Source organism: Salvelinus alpinus, chromosome 3, assembly GCF_045679555.1.
Source record: "Salvelinus alpinus chromosome 3, SLU_Salpinus.1, whole genome shotgun sequence".
NCBI lineage: Eukaryota > Metazoa > Chordata > Actinopteri > Salmoniformes > Salmonidae > Salvelinus > Salvelinus alpinus.
The window spans coordinates 89,863,036-89,886,932 of record NC_092088.1 but is presented as its reverse complement, the minus strand read 5'-3'; the positions used below and the strand labels follow the sequence as shown (position 1 = coordinate 89,886,932).

Here is a 23,897-nt window from a genome sequence, read left to right as displayed (position 1 = left end):
AGACTACAGGTACAGTAGAGGATAATTAGATGGTTCATATAAACAGCAGCAAGAAGGGAGTAGAGTAGAGTATAGAGCAGAGTAGAGTATAGAGCAGAGTAGAGTAGGGTATAGAGCATGGAATTGTAGTGTATAGAGCGGAGTAGAGCATAGAATGGAGTAGAGCAGAGTATACAGCAGAGTAGAACGGAGAATATAGTATAGTCGAGTATAGACCAGAGAAAAGTAGCGTATAGAGCAGAGTAGAGCATAAAACAAAGTAGAGCAGAGTATAGAGCAGAGTATAAAGTAGAGCAGAGTATAGAGCAGAGTAGAGTAGAGCATAGAGCTGAGTATAGTAAAGTACAGAGCAGAGTAGAGTATAGAGAAGAGCAGAGTATAGAGCATAGTATAGTGGAGTGTAAAGCGGAGTATAGAGCAGAGTAGAGTAGAGAAGAGTAATGAGCAGAGTAGAGAAGAGTAATGAGCAGAGTAGAGTAGAGTATAGAGCAGAGTAGACAAGAGTATAGAATATAGAGTATCGTATAAATCGGAGTAGAGCAGAGTAGAGCAGAGTGTAGTTTGTAGAGTATAGTACACATCAGAGTATAGAGCATAGCAAAGTAGAGAGGAGCAATGCGTAGAGTAGAGTATAGAGCAGAGTAGAGTATAGAATATAGAGTATAGTATAGAGCAGAGTAGAGTATAGAATGGAGTAGAGTAGAGTGTAAAGCAGAGTTGAGTAGAGTATAGAATATAGAGTGTAGTATAGAACAGAGTAGAGTATCGAGCAGAGTAGAGTATAGTATAGAATATAGAGTATAGTATGGATCAGAGTAGAGTATAGCGCGGCATAGCGTAGAGTATGGGATATAGAGTATAGTATATAGCAGAGTAGAGTAGATTATAGAATATAGAGTATAGAATAGAGCAGAGTATAGTATAGAGCAGAGCAGAGTATAGAGTGGAATAGAGTATAGAATATAGAGTATAGAATATAGAGTATAGAATATAGAGTATAGTATAGAGCATAGTAGTGTATAGAGCAGAGTGGTGTAGAGAGTAGAGTATAGAGCAAAGAAGAACAGAGTGGAGTATAGAGCATAGTGGAGTAGAGTATAGAGCAGAGTAGAGTAGAGTAGAGTAAAGCGCAGAGCAGAGTAGAGCGGAGAATGTTAGAGAGTATAGAGCCGAGTAGAGCAGAGTAGAGCAGAGTAGAGCAGATTACAGAGCAGAGGAGAGCAGAGTATAGAGCAGAGTATAAATCGGAGTAGATTAGAGCAGAATATATTGCAGAGTATAGAGCAGGGTAGAGCAGATCATTAGAGTAGAGTAGAGGGGTGTAGAGTAGAGCAGAGAAAAGTACAGTATAGAGCAGAGTAGAGTAGAGCAGAGTATAGAAAAAGAGTACAGCATAGTATAGAGCAGGGTAGAGTCAAGTAGAGCGGATCAGAGTATAGAGCAGAGCAGAGTAGAGTAGAGTTTAGAGCAGAGTAGAGCAGAGTATAGAGCAGAGTAGAGTAGAGCAGGGTAGAATAGAGCAGAGTATAGAGTAGAGTGGAGCAGATAAGAGTATATTGTAGATTAAAGAGCAGAGAAGAGTAAAGGAGAGTAGTGTAGAGCAGAATATAGAGCAGAGTAGAGACGAGTATTATGCAGAGTAGAGCAGAGTACGGAGCAGATCAGAGCAGAGTTAAGTAAAGTACAGTATAGAGCAGAGCAGAGTAGAGTAGATCAGATCAGAGCAGAGTATAGATCAGAGTAGAGTAGAGTATAGAGCAGAGTAGATCAGAGTAGAGTATAGCGCAGAGTAGAGTAGAGCAGAGTACAGAGTAGAGTAGATCAGAGTATGTTGCCGAGTATAGAGCTGAGTAGAGCAGAGTAGAGTCGAGAAGTGCAGATTAGAGCAGCGTAGAGTATAGAGCAGAGCAGAAGCAGAGTCGAGTCGGGTAGAAAAGAGCAGAGTAGAGTAGAGTTTCGAGCAGAGTAGAGCAGAGTAGAGTAGAGCAGAGTATAGAGTAGAGTAGAGCAGATCAGATTATAGTGTAGATTTTAGAGCAGAGAAGAGTAAAGGAAAGTAGAGTTGAGCAGAGTATAGAGCAGAGTAGAGAAGAGTATTATGCAGAACAGAGTAGAGCAGAGTAAAGTAGAGCAGATAATAGAGCAGATAATAGAGCAGAGTAGAGTCGATTAGAGCAGAGTATATTGGAGTATAGAGCTGCGTATAGTAGAGTGTAGAGCAGAGCAGAATAGAGCATCGTATAGATCAGAGTAAAGCAGAGTATAGAGCTGAGGAAAGCGGAGTATAGGGCGTATTAGAGTAGAGTGGAGCAGAGCAGAGTAGAGTATAGAGCAGATTAGAGCAGATCATAGTATAGTAGAGTATGGATCGGAGTATAGTATAGTGCAGAACAGAGTATATAGCAGAGTCTGGAGCAGAGTAAAGCAGGGTATAGGGAAGATTAAGGCAGAGTATAGGGCAGATAACAGTAGAGTGGAGCAGAGCAGAGTAGAGTAGTGCAGAGTATAGGGCAGAGTAGAGTATAGTAGAGTATAGAGCGGAGTATAGCAAGGTGCAGAGCAGAGTATAGAGCAGAGTATAGAGCAGAGTAAAGCAGAGTATAGAGAAGATTAGAGCAGAGTATAGGGCAGACAACAGTAGAGTGGAGCAGAGCAGAGTAGATCATAGAGCAGAGTAGAGTAGAGTGTAGAGCAGAGCAGAATAGAGCAGAGTGTAGAGCAGAGTAAAACAGAGTATAGAACAGAGTAGAGCACAGTATAGGGCTAATTCGAGCAGAGTATAGAGCATACAACAGTAGAGTGGAGCAGAGCAGACTAGAGTATAGAGCAGAGTAGAGTTGAGTAGAGCATAGAGCAGAGTGGAGCATAGTGCAGAGCAGAGTAGAGTATAGAGAAAATTATAGAGCAGAGGAGAGCAGAGTATAGAGCAGAGTATAGTACAGTACAGCGTAGAGCGGAGTACAGAGTAGAGTATAGTAGAGTATAGAGCAGAGCATAGAGCATACAAGAGTAGAGTGGAGCAGAGCAGAGTAGAGTATAGAGCAGAGTAGAGTATAGAGTAGAGTAGAGTATATGGTAGAGTGGAGTATATGGTAGAGTGGAGTAGAGAAGAGTGTATTATAGAGTATAGATCGGAGTATCGCACAAAGTATAGCAAGTATAGGGTAGCGTATAGTCGAGTATAGAGCAAAGCAGAGTAGAGCAGAGTGTAGAGCAGAGTGGAGCAGAGTATAGATCGGAGTGGATCAGAGTATAGAGTAGAGTAGATTATAGTATAGAGCAGAGTAGAGTAGAGCAAGCAGAGTAGAACAGAGCAGAGTAGAACAGAGTAGAGAGTAGAGCGCTGTATACAGCAAGGTATAATATAGTATAGATCAGAGTAGAATAGAGTAATGATCAGCCTAGTGTAGGGTATAGAGTCGAGTAGACTATATGTTATAGTATAGAGTAGAGCAGAGTAGATTATAGAGTAGAGTAGAGTAAAGTATAGAGCAGATTAGAGTAGAGTATATAGCAGAGTAGAGTACAGAGCAGATTAGAGCAGAGCAGAATATAGAGCAACGTAGAGCAGAGTGTAGAGCAGAGTAGAGTATAGACCAGACTAGAGTATAGTATAGCATAGTATAGTTCAGAGTAGAGTAGAGCAGAGTATATGGCAGAGTATACTAGATCAAGCAGAGTAGAACAGGGTAGAGTAGAGGCAAATTAGAAAAGATCAGAGTAGAGTAGAGCAGAGCAGAGTATATATATAGTAGAGTAGAGTATATGGCAGAGTAGAGTCGAGTAGAGTGGAGTATAGAGTAGAGCAGACTAGATTAGAGTATAGCAGAGTACAGAGCAGAGTAGAGTAGAGCAAAGCAGAGTAGAACAGTGCAGTGTAGATCAGAGTAGAGTATAGAGCAAAGTAGAGAGGTATAGAGCAGAGCATAGTAGAGTAGAGTAGAGTAGAGTATAGAGCAGATGAGAGTAGAGTATGGGGCAGAGTAGAGCAGAGTATAGAGCAGACTAGACTGGATTAGAGCAGAGTATAGAGCAGAGTAGAGTAGAGCAAGCAGAGTAGAACTGAGCAGAGTAGAGCTGAGTAGAGCAGAGCAGAGAAGAGTAGAGCAGAATAGAGTAGAGCGCAGAATAGAGTAGAGAGTGGAGTGCTTTATAGAGCAGGACATAGTAGAGTATAGAGCAGAGTATAGAAGAGTATAGCTCAGAGTAGAGTAGAGTAATGCGCAGAGTAGAGTATAATATATAGAGCGGAGTAAATTAAAATATAGAGTAGAGTAGAGTATAGAGTAGAGCAGACTAGAGTAGAGTAGAGCAGAGTACCGCGCAGAGTAGAGTAGGGTAGAGTAAAGTAAAGTAAAGCAGAGTGGAGTAGATTAGAGGAGAGCATAGTATAGCGCAGAGTAGGCTAGTCGAGTATACTCGAGAGTGCAACGCAGCGTAGAGTAGAGTATAGAACAGACTAGAGTAGAGTAGAGCAGAGTATAGGGCAGAGCAGAGTATAGGGCAGAGTAGAGTAGAGCAGAGTATAGGGCAGAGTAGAGTAGAGCAAGCAGAGTAGAACAGGGCAGAGTAGAAAAGAGCAGAGCAGAGCAGAGTAGAGCAGTGCAGAGCAGGGCATAGAGTAGATAGTAGAGTAGAGTATAGAGTAGAGTAGAGTATAGAGCAGAGCAGACTAGAGTAGAGTAGAGCAGAGTACAGAGCAGAGTAGAGTAGGGTAGAGTGGAGTAGAGTAGAGCAGAGTGGAGTAGATTAGAGTAGAGCAGAGTATAGCGCAGCGTGGAGAGAAGAGTAGGGTATTAGAGTAGAGTAGAGTATAGAGCAGAATAGGGTAGTAGCGTAGAGTACTGTATAGAGCAAGCCAGGTTAGTGGAGTAGAGTATAGTATAGAGCAGAGTAGAGTAGGGTGTAGGGTAGGGTAGGGTAGGGTAGGGTAGAGCAGAGCAGCATATTAGAGTGGAGCAGAGTGTAGAGCAGAATGTGAGAGTAGAGTTGAGTAGAGTAGTGTATACAGCAGAGTAGGATGGTAGAGTAGAGAACAGTATAGAGCAAACTAGGGTAGTAGAGTATAGCACAGAGTAGAGAGCAGATTCGGATAGTAGAGTAGAGTATAATATTGAGCAGCGTAGAGTAGAGTATAGGAGAGCAGAATGGGGTAATATAGTGCAGTAGAGTATAGACCAGAGTAGGACAGTAGAGTAGAGTACAGTATAGATCAAGCTAGGGTAGTATAGTAGAGTATAGTAGATGAGAGCAGAGCAGAGTATAGTGCAGAGTAGAGTAGAGTATAGTAGATGCGAGCAGAGCAGAGTATAGTGCAGAGTAGAGTAGAGTAGAGTAGAGTATAGGAGAGTAGAGTAGAGTAGAGTGGACCAGAGTAGAGCAGAGTATAGCACAGAGTGGAGAGCAGCGAAGGGTAATATAGTAGAGTAGAGTAGAGAGCAGAACCGGATAGTAGAGTATAGAGCAGGGGTAGGGTGGTAGAGTAGAGTATAGAGTAGAGTAGGGAAGTAGAGTAGAGTAGAGTATAGAGCAGTGTAGGGTAGTAGAGTAGAATAGTATATAGAGCAGAGTAGGGTAGTAGAGTAGAATTGTATATAGAGCAGAGTAGGGAAGTAGAGTAGAGTAGAGTATAGAGCAGAGTAGGGTAGCAAAGTAGAATAGAGTATAGAGCAGAGTAGGGTAGTAGAGTAGAATAGTATATAGAGCAGAGTAGGGTAGTAGAGTAGAGTATAGAGTAGAGTAGGGTGGTATAGTAGAGTATAGACCAGAGTAGAGTAGGGTGTGTGGTAGGGTAGGGTAGAGCAGAGTAGAGTAGGGTGTATGGTAGGGTAGGGTAGAGCAGAGTAGAGTAGGGTGTGTGGTAGGGTAGGGTAGAGCAGAGTAGAGTAGGGTGTATGGTAGGGTAGGGTAGAGCAGAGTAGAGTAGGGTGTGTGGTAGGGTAGGGTAGAGCAGAGTAGAGTAGGGTGTATGGTAGGGTAGGGTAGAGCAGAGTAGAGTAGGGTACTAGAGTAGAGAATCAGTTCATTCAGTATATAGAACAGCCTGTTTAGGGCCCTGGTCTAGTCTGTAGCACTGTGCTGTTTTAGGCCCTGGTCTAGTCTGTAGCACTGTGCTGTTTTAGGCCCTGGTCTAGTCTGTAGCACTGTGCTGTTTAGGGCCCTGGTCTAGTCTGTAGCACTGTGCTGTTTTAGGCCCTGGTCTAGTCTGTAGCACTGTGCTGTTTAAGGCCCTGGTCTAGTCTGTAGCACTGTGCTGTTTAGGGCCCTGGTCTAGTCATTAACACTGTGCTGTTTTAGGCCCTGGTCTAGTCTGTAGCACTGTGCTGTTTTAGACCCTGGTCTAGTCATTAGCACTGTGCTGTTTTAGGCCCTGGTCTAGTCTGTAGCACTGTGCTGTTTTAGACCCTGGTCTAGTCATTAGCACTGTGCTGTTTTAGGCCCTGGTCTAGTCTGTAGCACTGTGCTGTTTTAGACCCTGGTCTAGTCTGTAGCACTGTGCTGTTTTAGACCCTGGTCTAGTCATTAGCACTGTGCTGTTTTAGGCCCTGGTCTAGTCTGTAGCACTGTGCTGTTTTAGGCCCTGGTCTAGTCATTAGCACTGTGCTGTTTTAGGCCCTGGTCTAGTCTGTAGCACTGTGCTGTTTTAGACCCTGGTCTAGTCATTAGCACTGTGCTGTTTTAGGCCCTGGTCTAGTCTGTAGCACTGTGCTGCTTTAGACCCTGGTCTAGTCTGTAGCACTGTGCTGTTTTAGACCCTGGTCTAGTCATTAGCACTGTGCTGTTTTAGGCCCTGGTCTAGTCTGTAGCACTGTGCTGTTTTAGGCCCTGGTCTAGTCTGTAGCACTGTGCTGTTTTAAACCCTGGTCTAGTCTGTAGCACTGTGCTGTTTGAGGCCCTGGTCTAGTCTGTAGCACTGTGCTGTTTAGGGCCCTGGTCTAGTCTGTAGCACTGTGCTGTTTTAGGCCCTGGTCTAGTCTGTAGCACTGTGCTGTTTAGGGCCCTGGTCTAGTTTGTAGCACTGTGCTGTTTGAGGCCCTGGTCTAGTCTGTAGCACTGTGCTGTTTAGGGCCCTGGTCTAGTCTGTAGCACTGTGCTGTTTAGGGCCCTGGTCTAGTCTGTAGCACTGTGCTGTTTTAGGCCCTGGTCTAGTCTGTAGCACTGTGATGTTTTAGACCCTGGTCTAGTCTGTAGCACTGTGCTGTTTTAGGCCCTGGTCTAGTCTGTAGCACTGTGCTGTTTTAGACCCTGGTCTAGTCTGTAGCACTGTGCTGTTTAGGGCCCTGGTCTAGTCTGTAGCACTGTGCTGTTTAGGGCCCTGGTCTAGTCTGTAGCACTGTGCTGTTTAGGGCCCTGGTCTAGTCTGTAGCACTGTGCTGTTTAGGGCCCTGGTCTAGTCTGTAGCACTGTGCTGTTTAGGGCCCTGGTCTAGTCTGTAGCACTGTGCTGTTTAGGGCCCTGGTCTAGTCTTTAGCACTGTGCTGTTTAGGGCCCTGGTCTAGTCTGTAGCACTGTGCTGTTTAGGGCCCTGGTCTAGTCTGTAGCACTGTGCTGTTTAGGGCCCTGGTCTAGTCTGTAGCACTGTGCTGTTTAGGGCCCTGGTCTAGTCTGTAGCACTGTGCTGTTTTAGGCCCTGGTCTAGTCTGTAGCACTGTGCTGTTTTAGGCCCTGGTCTAGTCTGTAGCACTGTGCTGTTTTAGGCCCTGGTCTAGTCTGTAGCACTGTGCTGTTTTAGGCCCTGGTCTAGTCTGTAGCACTGTGCTGTTTTAGTCCCTGGTCTAGTCTGTAGCACTGTGCTGTTTTAGGCCCTGGTCTAGTCTGTAGCACTGTGCTGTTTAGGGCCCTGGTCTAGTCTGTAGCACTGTGCTGTTTTAGGCCCTGGTCTAGTCTGTAGCACTGTGCTGTTTAGGGCCCTGGTCTAGTCTGTAGCACTGTGCTGTTTAGGGCCCTGGTCTAGTCTGTAGCACTGTGCTGTTTAGGGCCCTGGTCTAGTCTGTAGCACTGTGCTGTTTAGGGCCATGGTCTAGTCTGTAGCACTGTGCTGTTTAGGGCCCTGGTCTAGTCTGTAGCACTGTGCTGTTTTAGTCCCTGGTCTAGTCTGTAGCACTGTGCTGTTTAGGGCCCTAGTCTAGTCTGTAGCACTGTGCTGTTTAGGGCCCTGGTCTAGTCTGTAGCACTGTGCTGTTTAGGGCCCTGGTCTAGTCTGTAGCACTGTGCTGTTTAGGGCCCTGGTCTAGTCTGTAGCACTGTGCTGTTTAGGGCCCTGGTCTAGTCTGTAGCACTGTGCTGTTTAGGGCCCTGGTCTAGTCTGTAGCACTGTGCTGTTTAGGGCCCTGGTCTAGTCTGTAGCACTGTGCTGTTTAGGGCCCTGGTCTAGTCTGTAGCACTGTGCTGTTTAGGGCCCTGGTCTAGTCTGTAGCACTGTGCTGTTTTAGGCCCTGGTCTAGTCTGTAGCACTGTGCTGTTTAGGGCCCTGGTCTAGTCTGTAGCACTGTGCTGTTTTAGGCCCTGGTCTAGTCTGTAGCACTGTGCTGTTTAGGGCCCTGGTCTAGTCTGTAGCACTGTGCTGTTTAGGGCCCTGGTCTAGTCTGTAGCACTGTGCTGTTTAGGGCCCTGGTCTAGTCTGTAGCACTGTGCTGTTTAGGGCCCTGGTCTAGTCTGTAGCACTGTGCTGTTTAGGGCCCTGGTCTAGTCTGTAGCACTGTGCTGTTTAGGGCCCTGGTCTAGTCTGTAGCACTGTGCTGTTTAGGGCCCTGGTCTAGTCTGTAGCACTGTGCTGTTTTAGGCCCTGGTCTAGTCTGTAGCACTGTGCTGTTTAGGGCCCTGGTCTAGTCTGTAGCACTGTGCTGTTTTAGGCCCTGGTCTAGTCTGTAGCACTGTGCTGTTTAGGGCCCTGGTCTAGTCTGTAGCACTGTGCTGTTTAGGGCCCTGGTCTAGTCTGTAGCACTGTGCTGTTTAGGGCCCTGGTCTAGTCTGTAGCACTGTGCTGTTTAGGGCCCTGGTCTAGTCTGTAGCACTGTGCTGTTTAGGGCCCTGGTCTAGTCTGTAGAGTTTGTTTAGAAGCAGACTGTCAGAAGTTATTTGCTGTAGAGGGAATATATAGTGCATGATCCTGATTAATGTTTGCACTGCAATTACTCTGGAGAAAATGTTTTAATTTGAGAAGTTGTATATTTTGGTTTTGAGGCATGGTGTGTCTGTTTGTGCGTGTGTGTGTGTGTGTGTGTCTGTGCCTATGAGCATGTGTGTGTGCATATGCATGTGTGTGTGTGTGTGTCAGTTCATTGATCCACAGAACAAAGGTTTGGGAAAGAGAGACAGAGAGCAGGAGGGGAGACAGCAGGGGGTAAGGATGTGGTTGTAGGTATGTCTACCAGTGTAACATATAGTATGTTCTTATGGGGGAGTGGGAGTAAGCTTGGCATGGTTAGATATAGTTAGCTCATGGTTAGATATAGTTGGCTCATGGTTAGATAGAATTAGCTCATGGTTAGATATAATTAGCTTATGGTTAGATATAGTTAGCTCATGGTTAAATATAGTTAGCTCATGGTTAGATATAGTTAGCTCATGGTTAGATATAGTTAGCTTATGGTTAGATATAGTTAGCTCATGGTTAGATATAGTTAGCTCATGGTTAAATATAGTTAGCTCATGGTTAGATATAGTTAGCTCATGGTTAGATATAGTTAGCTCATGGTTAGATATCAAATCAAATCAAATTTTATTAGTCACATACACATGGTTAGCAGATGTTAATGCGAGTGTAGCGAAATGCTTGTGCTTCTAGTTCCGACAATGCAGTAATAACAACAAGTAATCTAACCTAACAATTCCACAACTACTACCTTATACACACAAGTGTAAAGGGATAAAGAATATGTACATAAAGATATATGAATGAGTGATGGTACAGAACGGCATAGGCAAGATGCAGTAGATGGTATAGAGTACGGTATATACATATGAGATGAGTACTGTAGGGTATGTAAACATAAAGTGGCATAGTTTAAAGTGGCTAGTGGTACATGTATTACATAAAGATGGCAAGATGCAGTAGATGATATAGAGTACAGTATATACATATACATATGAGATGGGTAATGTAGGGTATGTAAACATTATATTAAGTGGCATTGTTTAAAGTGGCTAGTGGTACATTTTTACATAATTTCCATCAATTCCCATTTTTAAAGTGGCTGGAGTTGAGTCAGTATGTTGGCAGCGGCCGCTAAATGTTAGTGGTGGCTGTTTAACAGTCTGATGGCCTTGAGATAGAAGCTGTTTTTCAGTCTCTCGGTCCCTGCTTTGATGCACCTGTACTGACCTCGCCTTCTGGATGATAGCGGGGTGAACAGGCAGTGGCTTGGGTGGTTGTTGTCCTTGATGATCTTTATGGCCTTCCTGTGACATCGGGTGGTGTAGGTGTCCTGGAGGGCAGGTAGTTTGCCCCCGGTGATGCGTTCTGCAGACCTCACTACCCTCTGGAGAGCCTTACGGTTGTGGGCGGAGCAGTTGCCGTACCAGGCGGTGATACAGCCCGACAGGATGCTCTCGATTGTGCATCTGTAGAAGTTTGTGAGTGCTTTTGGTGACAAGCCGAATTTCTTCAGCCTCCTGAGGTTGAAGAGGCGCTGCTGCGCCTTCTTCACAACGCTGTCTGTGTGGGTGGACCAATTCAGTTTGTCCGTGATGTGTACACCGAGGAACTTAAAACTTTCCACCTTCTCCACTACTGACCCGTCGATGTGGATAGGGGGGTGCTCCCTCTGCTGTTTCCTGAAGTCCACAATCATCTCCTTTGTTTTGTTGACGTTGAGTGTGAGGTTATTTTCCTGACACCACACTCCGAGGGCCCTCACCTCCTCCCTGTAGGCCGTCTCGTCGTTGTTGGTAATCAAGCCTACCACTGTAGTGTCATCCGCAAACTTGATGATTGAGTTGGAGGCGTGCATGGCCACGCAGTCGTGGGTGAACAGGGAGTACAGGAGAGGGCTCAGAACGCACCCTTGTGGGGCCCCAGTGTTGAGGATCAGCGGGGTGGAGATGTTGTTACCTACCCTCACCACCTGGGGGCGGCCCGTCAGGAAGTCCAGGACCCAGTTGCACAGGGCGGGGTCGAGACCCAGGGTCTCGAGCTTGATGACGAGTTTGGAGGGTACTATGGTGTTAAATGCTGAGCTGTAATCGATGAACAGCATTCTCACATAGGTATTCCTCTTGTCCAGATGGGTTAGGGCAGTGTGCAGTGTGGTTGCGATTGCGTCGTCTGTGGACCTATTGGGTCGGTAAGCAAATTGGAGTGGGTCTAGGGTGTCCGGTAGGGTGGAGGTGATATGGTCCTTGACTAGTCTCTCAAAGCACTTCATGATGACGGAAGTGAGTGCTACGGGGCGGTAGTCGTTTAGCTCAGTTACCTTAGCTTTCTTGGGAACAGGAACAATGGTGGCCCTCTTGAAGCATGTGGGAACAGCAGACTGGGATAAGGATTGATTGAATATGTCCGTAAACACACCAGCCAGCTGGTCTGCGCATGCTCTGAGGACGCGGCTGGGAATGCCGTCTGGGCCTGCAGCCTTGCGAGGGTTAACACGTTTAAATGTTTTACTCACCTCGGCTGCAGTGAAGGAGAGCCCGCAGGTTTTGGTAGCGGGCCGTGTCAGTGGCACTGTATTGTCCTCAAAGCGGGCAAAAAAGTTATTTAGCCTGTCTGGGAGCAAGACATCCTGGTCCGCGACGGGGCTGGTTTTCTTTTTGTAATCCGTGATAGACTGTAGACCCTGCCACATACCTCTTGTGTCTGAGCTGTTGAATTGCGACTCTATTTTGTCTCTGTACTGGGACTTAGCCTGTTTGATTGCCTTGCGGAGAGAATAGCTACACTGTTTGTATTCGGTCATGTTTCCGGTCACCTTGCCCTGGTTAAAAGCAGTGGTTCGCGCTTTCAGTTTCACGCGAATGCTGCCGTCAATCCACGGTTTCTGGTTTGGGAATGTTTTAATCGTTGCTGTGGGTACGACATCGTCAATGCACTTCCTAATGAACTCGCTCACCGAATCAGCATATTCGTCCATGTTGTTGTTGGACGCAATGCGGAATATATTCCAATCCGCGTGATCAAAGCAGTCTTGAAGCGTGGAATCAGATTGGTCGGACCAGCGTTGAACAGACCTGAGCGCGGGAGCTTGTTGTTTTAGTTTCTGTTTGTAGGCTGGAATCAACAAAATGGAGTCGTGGTCAGCTTTTCCGAAAGGAGGGCGGGGGAGGGCCTTATATGCGTCGCGGAAGTTAGTATAACAATGATCCAGGGTTTTACCAGCCCTGGTAGCACAATCGATATGCTGATAGAATTTAGGGAGTTTTGTTTTTAGATTAGCCTTGTTAAAATCCCCAGCTACGATGAATGCAGCCTCAGGGTGTGTGGTTTCCAGTTTACAAAGAGTCAGATAAAGTTCGTTCAGGGCCATCGATGTGTCTGCTTGGGGGGGAATATATACGGCTGTGATTATGATCGAAGAGAATTCCCTTGGTAGATAATGCGGTCGACATTTGATTGTGAGGAGTTCTAGATCAGGTGAACAGAATGACTTGAGTTCCTGTGTGTTGTTATGATGATCACACCACGTCTCGTTAATCATAAGGCATACCCCCCCGCCCCTCTTCTTACCAGAAAGATGTATGTTTCTGTCGGCGCGATGCGTGAAGAAACCAGCTGGCTGCACCGACTCCGTTAGCGTCTCTTGAGTTAGCCATGTTTCCGTGAAGCAGAGCACGTTGCAATCCCTGATGTCTCTCTGGAATGTTACCCGTGCTCGGATTTCATCAACCTTATTGTCAAGAGACTGGACATTGGCGAGTAGTATGCTAGGGAGTGGAGCGCGATGTGCCCGTCTCCGAAGCCTGACCAAGAGACCGCTACGTTTGCCCCTTTTACGGCGTCGCATAGGGTCCCCGGCTGGGATCAGATCCATTGTATTGGGTGGAAGGCAAAACACTGGATCCGTTTCGGGAAAGTCATATTCCTGGTTATAACGATGGTGAGTTGACGTTAATCGTATATTCAGTAGTTCCTCCCGACTGTATGTAATGAAACCTAAGATTACCTGGGGTACCGATGTAAGAAATAACACATAAAAAAACAAAATACTGCATATTTTCCAAGGAACGCGAAGCGAGGCGGCCATCTCGGTCGGCGCCATCTTTTTATAGTTAGCTCATGGTTAGATATAGTTAGCTCATGTTTAGATATAGTTAGCTCATGGTTAGATATAGTTAGCTCATGGTTAGATATAGTTAGCTCATGGTTAGATATAGTTAGCTCATGGTTAGATATAGTTAGCTCATGGTTAGATATAGTTAGCGCATGGTTAGATATAGTTAGCTCATGGTTAGATATAGTTAGCTAATGGTTAGATATAGTTAGCTCATGGTTAGATATAGTTAGTTCATGGTTAGATATAGTTAGCTCATGGTTAGATATAGTTAGCTCATGGTTAGATATAGTTAGCTCATGGTTAGATATAGTTAGCTCATGGTAAGATATAGTTAGCTCATGGTTAGATATAGTTAGCTCATGGTTAGATATAGTTAGCTCATGGTTAGTTATAGTTAGCTCATGGTTAGATATTATTAGCTAAAGTTTAGATATAATTAGCTCATGGTTAGATATAATTAGCTTATGGTTAGATATAGTTAGCTCATGGTTAGATATAGTTAGCTCATGGTTAGATATAATTAGCTTATGGTTAGATATAGTTAGCTCATGGTTAGATATAGTTAGCTCATGGTTAGATATAATTAGCTTATGGTTAGATATAGTTAGCTCATGGTTAGATATAGTTAGCTCATGGTTAGATATAGTTAGCTCATGGTTAGATATAGTTAGCTCATGGTTAGATATAGTTAGCTCATGGTTAGATATAGTTAGTTCATAGTTAGATATAGTTAGCTCATGGTTAGATATAGTTAGCTCATGGTTAGATATAGTTAGCTCATGGTTAGATATAGTTAGCTCATGGTTAGATATAGTTAGCTCATGGTTAGATATAGTTAGCTCATGGTTAGATATAGTTAGCTCATGGTTAGATATAGTTAGCTCATGGTTAGATATAGTTAGCTCATGGTTAGATATAGTTAGCTCATGGTTAGATATAGTTAGTTCATAGTTAGATATAGTTAGCTCATGGTTAGATATAGTTAGCTCATGGTTAGATATAGTTAGCTCATGGTTAGATATAGTTAGCTCATGGTTAGATATAGTTAGCTCATGGTTAGCTCTGCTGGAATTTTGCTTAAAGTTGTGCTAAATACTTTGTCATCCTCTCCCCACACAACATCCCTCATTTGGTAACGTTGAGTTTAGACAACAGTCTTACATTTTTACAGATAAACCTATGAGTTTGGTATATTATATGACCTGATCGTTCATTTAAATACAACTCTAAGAAAGCATCACAAATCAAAATGACAAAATCTTCAAATTCATGATTGCTACGGGAATATCTAAGTAAAAGTAAACTACTTCACTTCACTTACATCACAGTAAAAACTGGCCATGGTATACTGTGATCCCCCATAGATACTGTAACTCCCAAATGGCACCCTATTCCCTACATACGGTAGTGCACGTTATAGGGAATAGGGTGCCGTTGGGGACGTATTCACTTACTGCAGCCAGCCTAGTCTAATGATTTCCCCTGTTAATGACTAAACAGGACAGAGCAGAGCAGAGTGTTGGTTGTGCTGTATAGAAGGAATGCATTTTCTTGACACATACCCTGTCACTGAATAAGACATAACAGCACAACACCACCCAGTGAAACTATTACCTACAGGCTGAATAAGACATAACAGTACAACACCACCCAGTGAAACTATTACCTACAGGCTGAATAAGACATAACAGTACAACACCACCCAGTGAAACTATTACCTACAGGCTGAATAAGACATAACAGTACAACACCACCCAGTGAAACTATTACCTACAGGCTGAATAAGACATAACAGCACAACACCACCCCAGTGAAACTATTACCTACAGGCTGAATAAGACATAACAGCACAACACCACCCAGTGAAACTATTACCTACAGGCTGAATAAGACATAACAGTACAACACCACCCAGTGAAACTAGTACCTACAGGCTGAATAAGACATAACAGCACAACACCACCCAGTGAAACTATTACCTACAGGCTGAATAAGACATAACAGTACAACACCACCCAGTGAAACTATTACCTACAGGCTGAATAAGACATAACAGTACAACACCACCCAGTGAAACTAGTACCTACAGGCTGAATAAGACATAACAGCACAACACCACCCAGTGAAACTATTACCTACAGGCTGAATAAGACATAACAGTACAACACCACCCAGTGAAACTATTACCTACAGGCTGAATAAGACATAACAGCACAACACCACCCAGTGAAACTATTACCTACAGGCTGAATAAGTCATAACAGTACAACACCACCCAGTGAAACTATTACCTACAGTCTGAATAAGACATAACAGTACAACACCACCCAGTGAAACTATTACCTACAGGCTGAATAAGACATAACAGCACAACACCACCCAGTGAAACTATTACCTACAGGCTGAATAAGACATAACAGTACAACACCACCCAGTGAAACTATTACCTACAGGCTGAATAAGACATAACAGTACAACACCACCCAGTGAAACTATTACCTACAGGCTGAATAAGACATAACAGTACAACACCACCCAGTGAAACTATTACCTACAGGCTGAATCAGACATAACAGCACAACACCACCCAGTGAAACTATTACCTACAGGCTGAATAAGACATAACAGCACAACACCACCCAGTGAAACTATTACCTACAGGCTGAATAAGACATAACAGTACAACACCACCCAGTGAAACTATTACCTACAGGCTGAATAAGACATAACAGTACAACACCACCCAGTGAAACTATTACCTACAGGCTGAATAAGACATAACAGTACAACACCACCCAGTGAAACTATTACCTACAGGCTGAATAAGACATAACAGCACAACACCACCCAGTGAAACTATTACCTACAGGCTGAATAAGACATAACAGTACAACACCACCCAGTGAAACTATTACCTACAGGCTGAATAAGACATAACAGTACAACACCACCCAGTGAAACTATTACCTACAGGCTGAATAAGACATAACAGCACAACACCACCCCAGTGAAACTATTACCTACAGGCTGAATAAGACATAACAGCACAACACCACCCAGTGAAACTATTACCTACAGGCTGAATAAGACATAACAGTACAACACCACCCAGTGAAACTATTACCTACAGGCTGAATAAGACATAACAGCACAACACCACCCAGTGAAACTATTACCTACAGGCTGAATAAGACATAACAGCACAACACCACCCCAGTGAAACTATTACCTACAGGCTGAATAAGACATAACAGCACAACACCACCCAGTGAAACTATTACCTACAGGCTGAATAAGACATAACAGCACAACACCACCCAGTGAAACTATTACCTACAGGCTGAATAAGACATAACAGCACAACACCACCCAGTGAAACTATTACCTACAGGCTGAATAAGACATAACAGCACAACACCACCCCAGTGAAACTATTACCTACAGGCTGAATAAGACATAACAGCACAACACCACCCAGTGAAACTATTACCTACAGGCTGAATAAGACATAACAGCACAACACCACCCAGTGAAACTATTACCTACAGGCTGAATAAGACATAACAGCACAACACCACCCAGTGAAACTATTACCTACAGGCTGAATAGGACATAACAGCACAACACCACCCAGTGAAACTATTACCTACAGGCTGAATAAGACATAACAGCACAACACCACCCCAGTGAAACTATTACCTACAGGCTGAATAAGACATAACAGTACAACACCACCCAGTGAAACTATTACCTACAGGCTGAATAAGACATAACAGTACAACACCACCCAGAGAAACTATTACCTACAGGCTGAATAAGACATAACAGTACAACACCACCCAGTGAAACTATTACCTACAGGCTGAATAAGACATAACAGTACAACACCACCCAGTGAAACTATTACCTACAAGCTGAATAAGACATAACAGTACAACACCACCCAGTGAAACTATTACCTACAGGCTGAATAAGACATAACAGTACAACACCACCCAGTGAAACTATTACCTACAGGCTGAATAAGACATAACAGTACAACACCACCCAGTGAAACTATTACCTACAGGCTGAATAAGACATAACAGCACAACACCACCCAGTGAAACTATTACCTACAGGCTGAATAAGACATAACAGTACAACACCACCCAGTGAAACTATTACCTACAGGCTGAATAAGACATAACAGTACAACACCACCCAGTGAAACTATTACCTACAGGCTGAATAAGACATAACAGTACAACACCACCCAGTGAAACTATTACCTACAGGCTGAATAAGACATAACAGTACAACACCACCCAGTGAAACTATTACCTACAGGCTGAATAAGACATAACAGTACAACACCACCCAGTGAAACTATTACCTACAGGCTGAATAAGACATAACAGTACAACACCACCCAGTGAAACTATTACCTACAGGCTGAATAAGACATAACAGTACAACACCACCCAGTGAAACTATTACCTACAGGCTGAATAAGACATAACAGCACAACACCACCCCAGTGAAACTATTACCTACAGGCTGAATAAGACATAACAGTACAACACCACCCAGTGAAACTATTACCTACAGGCTGAATAAGACATAACAGTACAACACCACCCAGTGAAACTATTACCTACAGGCTGAATAAGACATAACAGTACAACACCACCCAGTGAAACTATTACCTACAGGCTGAATAAGACATAACAGCACAACACCACCCAGTGAAACTATTACCTACAGGCTGAATAAGACATAACAGTACAACACCACCCAGTGAAACTATTACCTACAGGCTGAATAAGACATAACAGTACAACACCACCCAGTGAAACTATTACCTACAGGCTGAATAAGACATAACAGTACAACACCACCCAGTGAAACTATTACCTACAGGCTGAATAAGACATAACAGTACAACACCACCCAGTGAAACTATTACCTACAGGCTGAATAAGACATAACAGCACAACACCACCCAGTGAAACTTTTACCTACAGGCTGAATAAGACATAACAGTACAACACCACCCAGTGAAACTATTACCTACAGGCTGAATAAGACATAACAGCACAACACCACCCAGTGAAACTATTACCTACAGGCTGAATAAGACATAACAGCACAACACCACCCAGTGAAACTATTACCTACAGGCTGAATAAGACATAACAGCACAACACCACCCAGTGAAACTATTACCTACAGGCTGAATAAGACATAACAGTACAACACCACCGAGTGAAACTATTACCTACAGGCTGAATAAGACATAACAGTACAACACCACCCAGTGAAACTATTACCTACAGGATGAATAAGACATAACAGCACAACACCACCCAGTGAAACTATTACCTACAGGCTGAATAAGACATAACAGCACAACACCACCCAGTGAAACTATTACCTACAGGCTGAATAAGACATACCAGTACAACACCACCCAGTGAAACTATTACCTACAGGCTGAATAAGACATAACAGTACAACACCACCCAGTGAAACTATTACCTACAGGCTGAATAAGACATAACAGTACAACACCACCCAGTGAAACTATTACCTACAGGCTGAATAAGACATAACAGTACAACACCACCCAGTGAAACTATTACCTACAGGCTGAATAAGACATAACAGTACAACACCACCCAGTGAAACTATTACCTACAGGCTGAATAAGACATAACAGTACAACACCACCCAGTGAAACTATTACCTACAGGCTGAATAAGACATAACAGTACAACACCACCCAGTGAAACTATTACCTACAGGCTGAATAAGACATAACAGCACAACACCACCCAGTGAAACTATTACCTACAGGCTGAATAAGACATAACAGTACAACACCACCCAGTGAAACTATTACCTACAGGCTGAATAAGACATAACAGCACAACACCACCCAGTGAAACTATTACCTACAGGCTGAATAAGACATAACAGTACAACACCACCCCAGTGAAACTATTACCTACAGGCTGAATAAGACATAACAGTACAACACCACCCAGTGAAACTATTACCTACAGGCTGAATAAGACATAACAGTACAACACCACCCAGTGAAACTATTACCTACAGGCTGAATAAGACATAACAGTACAACACCACCCAGTGAAACTATTACCTACAGGCTGAATAAGACATAACAGTACAACACCACCCAGTGAAACTATTACCTACAGGCTGAATAAGACATAACAGCACAACACCACCCAGTGAAACTATTACCTACAGGCTGAATAAGACATAACAGCACAACACCACCCAGTGAAACTATTACCTACAGGCTGAATAAGACATAACAGTACAACACCACCCAGTGAAACTATTACCTACAGGCCGAATAAGACATAACAGCACAACACCACCCAGTGAAACTATTACCTACAGGCCGAATAAGACATAATAGTTAAACACCACCCCAGTGAAACTATTACCTACAGGCTGAATAAGACATAACAGTACAACACCACCCAGTGAAACTATTACCTACAGGCTGAATAAGACATAACAGTACAACACCACCCAGTGAAACTATTACCTACAGGCTGAATAAGACATAACAGTACAACACCACCCAGTGAAACTATTACCTACAGGCTGAATAAGACATAACAGCACAACACCACCCAGTGAAACTATTACCTACAGGCTGAATAAGACATAACAGTACAACACCACCCAGTGAAACTATTACCTACAGGCTGAATAAGACATAACAGCACAACACCACCCAGTGAAACTATTACCTACAGGCTGAATAAGACATAACAGTACAACACCACCCAGTGAAACTATTACCTACAGGCTGAATAAGACATAACAGTACAACACCACCCAGTGAAACTATTACCTACAGGCTGAATAAGACATAACAGCACAACACCACCCAGTGAAACTATTACCTACAGGCTGAATAAGACATAACAGCACAACACCACCCAGTGAAACTATTACCTACAGGCTGAATAAGACATAACAGCACAACACCACCCAGTGAAACTATTACCTACAGGCTGAATAAGACATAACAGCACAACACCACCCAGTGAAACTATTACCTACAGGCTGAATAAGACATAACAGCACAACACCACCCAGTGAAACTATTACCTACAGGCTGAATAAGACATAACAGTACAACACCACCCAGTGAAACTATTACCTACAGGATGAATAAGACATAACAGAACAACACCACCCAGTGAAACTATTACCTACAGGCTGAATAAGACATAACAGCACAACACCACCCAGTGAAACTATTGCCTACAGGCTGAATAAGACATAACAGTACAACACCACCCAGTGAAACTATTACCTACAGGCTGAATAAGACATACCAGTACAACACCACCCAGTGAAACTATTACCTACAGGCTGAATAAGACATAACAGTACAACACCACCCAGTGAAACTATTACCTACAGGCTGAATAAGACATAACAGTACAACACCACCCAGTGAAACTATTACCTACAGGCTGAATAAGACATAACAGTACAACACCACCGGGTGAAACTATTACCTACAGGCTGAATAAGACATAACAGCACAACATCACCCAGTGAAACTATTACCTACAGGCTGAATAAGACATAACAGCACAACACCACCCAGTGAAACTATTACCTACAGGCTGAATAAGACATAACAGTACAACACCACCCAGTGAAACTATTACCTACAGGCCGAATAAGACATAACAGTACAACACCACCCAGTGAAACTATTACCTACAGGCCGAATAAGACATAACAGCACAACACCACCCAGTGAAACTATTACCTACAGGCCGAATAAGACATAACAGCACAACACCACCCAGTGAAACTATTACCTACAGGCTGAATAAGACATAACAGTACAACACCACCCAGTGAAACTATTACCTACAGGCTGAATAAGACATAACAGCACAACACCACCCAGTGAAACTATTACCTACAGGCTGAATAAGACATAACAGTACAACACCACCCAGTGAAACTATTACCTACAGGCTGAATAAGACATAATAGTTAAACACCACCCCAGTGAAACTATTACCTACAGGCTGAATAAGACATAACAGTACAACACCACCCAGTGAAACTATTACCTACAGGCTGAATAAGACATAACAGTACAACACCACCCAGTAAAATAATTACCTACAGGCTGAATAAGACATAACAGCACAACACCACCCAGTGAAACTATTACCTACAGGCTGAATAAGACATAACAGTACAACACCACCCAGTGAAACTATTACCTACAGGCTGAATAAGACATAACAGTACAACACCACCCAGTGAAACTATTACCTACAGGCTGAATAAGACATAACAGTACAACACCACCCAGTGAAACTATTACCTACAGGCTGAATAAGACATAACAGTACAACACCACCCAGTGAAACTATTACCTACAGGCTGAATAAGACATAACAGCACAACACCACCCAGTGAAACTATTACCTACAGGCTGAATAAGACATAACAGTACAACACCACCCAGTGAAACTATTACCTACAGGCTGAATAAGACATAACAGCACAACACCACCCAGTGAAACTATTACCTACAGGCTGAATAAGACATAACAGTACAACACCACCCCAGTGAAACTATTACCTACAGGCTGAATAAGACATAACAGTACAACACCACCCAGTGAAACTATTACCTACAGGCTGAATAAGACATAACAGTACAACACCACCCAGTGAAACTATTACCTACAGGCTGAATAAGACATAACAGTACAACACCACCCAGTGAAACTATTACCTACAGGCTGAATAAGACATAACAGTACAACACCACCCAGTGAAACTATTACCTACAGGCTGAATAAGATATAACAGCACAACACCACCCAGTGAAACTATTACCTACAGGCTGAATAAGACATAACAGCACAACACCACCCAGTGAAACTATTACCTACAGGCTGAATAAGACATAACAGCACAACACCACCCAGTGAAACTATTACCTACAGGCTGAATAAGACATAACAGCACAACACCACCCAGTGAAACTATTACCTACAGGCTGAATAAGACATAACAGCACAACACCACCCAGTGAAACTATTACCTACAGGCTGAATAAGACATAATAGTTAAACACCACCCCAGTGAAACTATTACCTACAGGCTGAATAAGACATAACAGCACAACACCACCCAGTGAAACTATTACCTACAGGCTGAATAAGACATAACAGTACAACACCACCCAGTGAAACTATTACCTACAGGCTGAATAAGACATAACAGTACAACACCACCCAGTGAAACTATTACCTACAGGCTGAATAAGACATAACAGTACAACACCACCCAGTGAAACTATTACCTACAGGCTGAATAAGACATAACAGTACAACACCACCCAGTGAAACTATTACCTACAGGCTGAATAAGACATAACAGCACAACACCACCCAGTGAAACTATTACCTACAGGCTGAATAAGACATAACAGCACAACACCACCCAGTGAAACTATTACCTACAGGCTGAATAAGACATAACAGTACAACACCAGCCAGTGAAACTATTACCTACAGGCTGAATAAGACATAACAGTACAACACCACCCAGTGAAACTATTACCTACAGGCTGAATAAGACATAACAGTACAACACCACCCAGTGAAACTATTACCTACAGGCTGAATAAGACATAACAGTACAACACCACCCAGTGAAACTATTACCTACAGGCTGAATAAGACATAACAGTACAACACCACCCAGTGAAACTATTACCTACAGGCTGAATAAGACATAACAGCACAACACCACCCAGTGAAACTATTACCTACAGGCTGAATAAGACATAACAGTACAACACCACCCAGTGAAACTATTACCTACAGGCTGAATAAGACATAACAGTACAACACCACCCAGTGAAACTATTACCTACAGGCTGAATAAGACATAACAGCACAACACCACCCAGTGAAACTATTACCTACAGGCTGAATAAGACATAACAGTACAACACCACCCAGTGAAACTATTACCTACAGGCTGAAAAAGACATAACAGTACAACACCACCCAGTGAAACTATTACCTACAGGCTGAATAAGACATAACAGTACAACACCACCCAGTGAAACTATTACCTACAGGCTGAATAAGACATACCAGTACAACACCACCCAGTGAAACTATTACCTACAGGCTGAATAAGACATAACAGTACAACACCACCCAGTGAAACTATTACCTACAGGCTGAATAAGACATAACAGTACAACACCACCCAGTGAAACTATTACCTACAGGCTGAATAAGACATAACAGTACAACACCACCCAGTGAAACTATTACCTACAGGCTGAATAAGACATAACAGTACAACACCACCCAGTGAAACTATTACCTACAGGCTGAATAAGACATAACAGTACAACACCACCCAGTGAAACTATTACCTACAGGCTGAATAAGACATAACAGTACAACACCACCCAGTGAAACTATTACCTACAGGCTGAATAAGACATAACAGTACAACACCACCCAGTGAAACTATTACCTACAGGCTGAATAAGACATAACAGTACAACACCACCCAGTGAAACTATTACCTACAGGCTGAATAAGACATAACAGTACAACACCACCCAGTGAAACTATTACCTACAGGCTGAAT

The 23,897-nt window shown here is 43.4% G+C and overlaps 1 protein-coding gene across 1 annotated transcript in view; it reads right to left on the bottom strand.

Moving 5' to 3' along the window:
• LOC139571505 (secreted frizzled-related protein 5-like) overlaps window positions 1-23,897 on the bottom strand; it is an 80,372-nt gene that overhangs the window by 26,664 nt on the left and 29,811 nt on the right. The gene's annotated exons all lie outside the window — the stretch shown is intronic.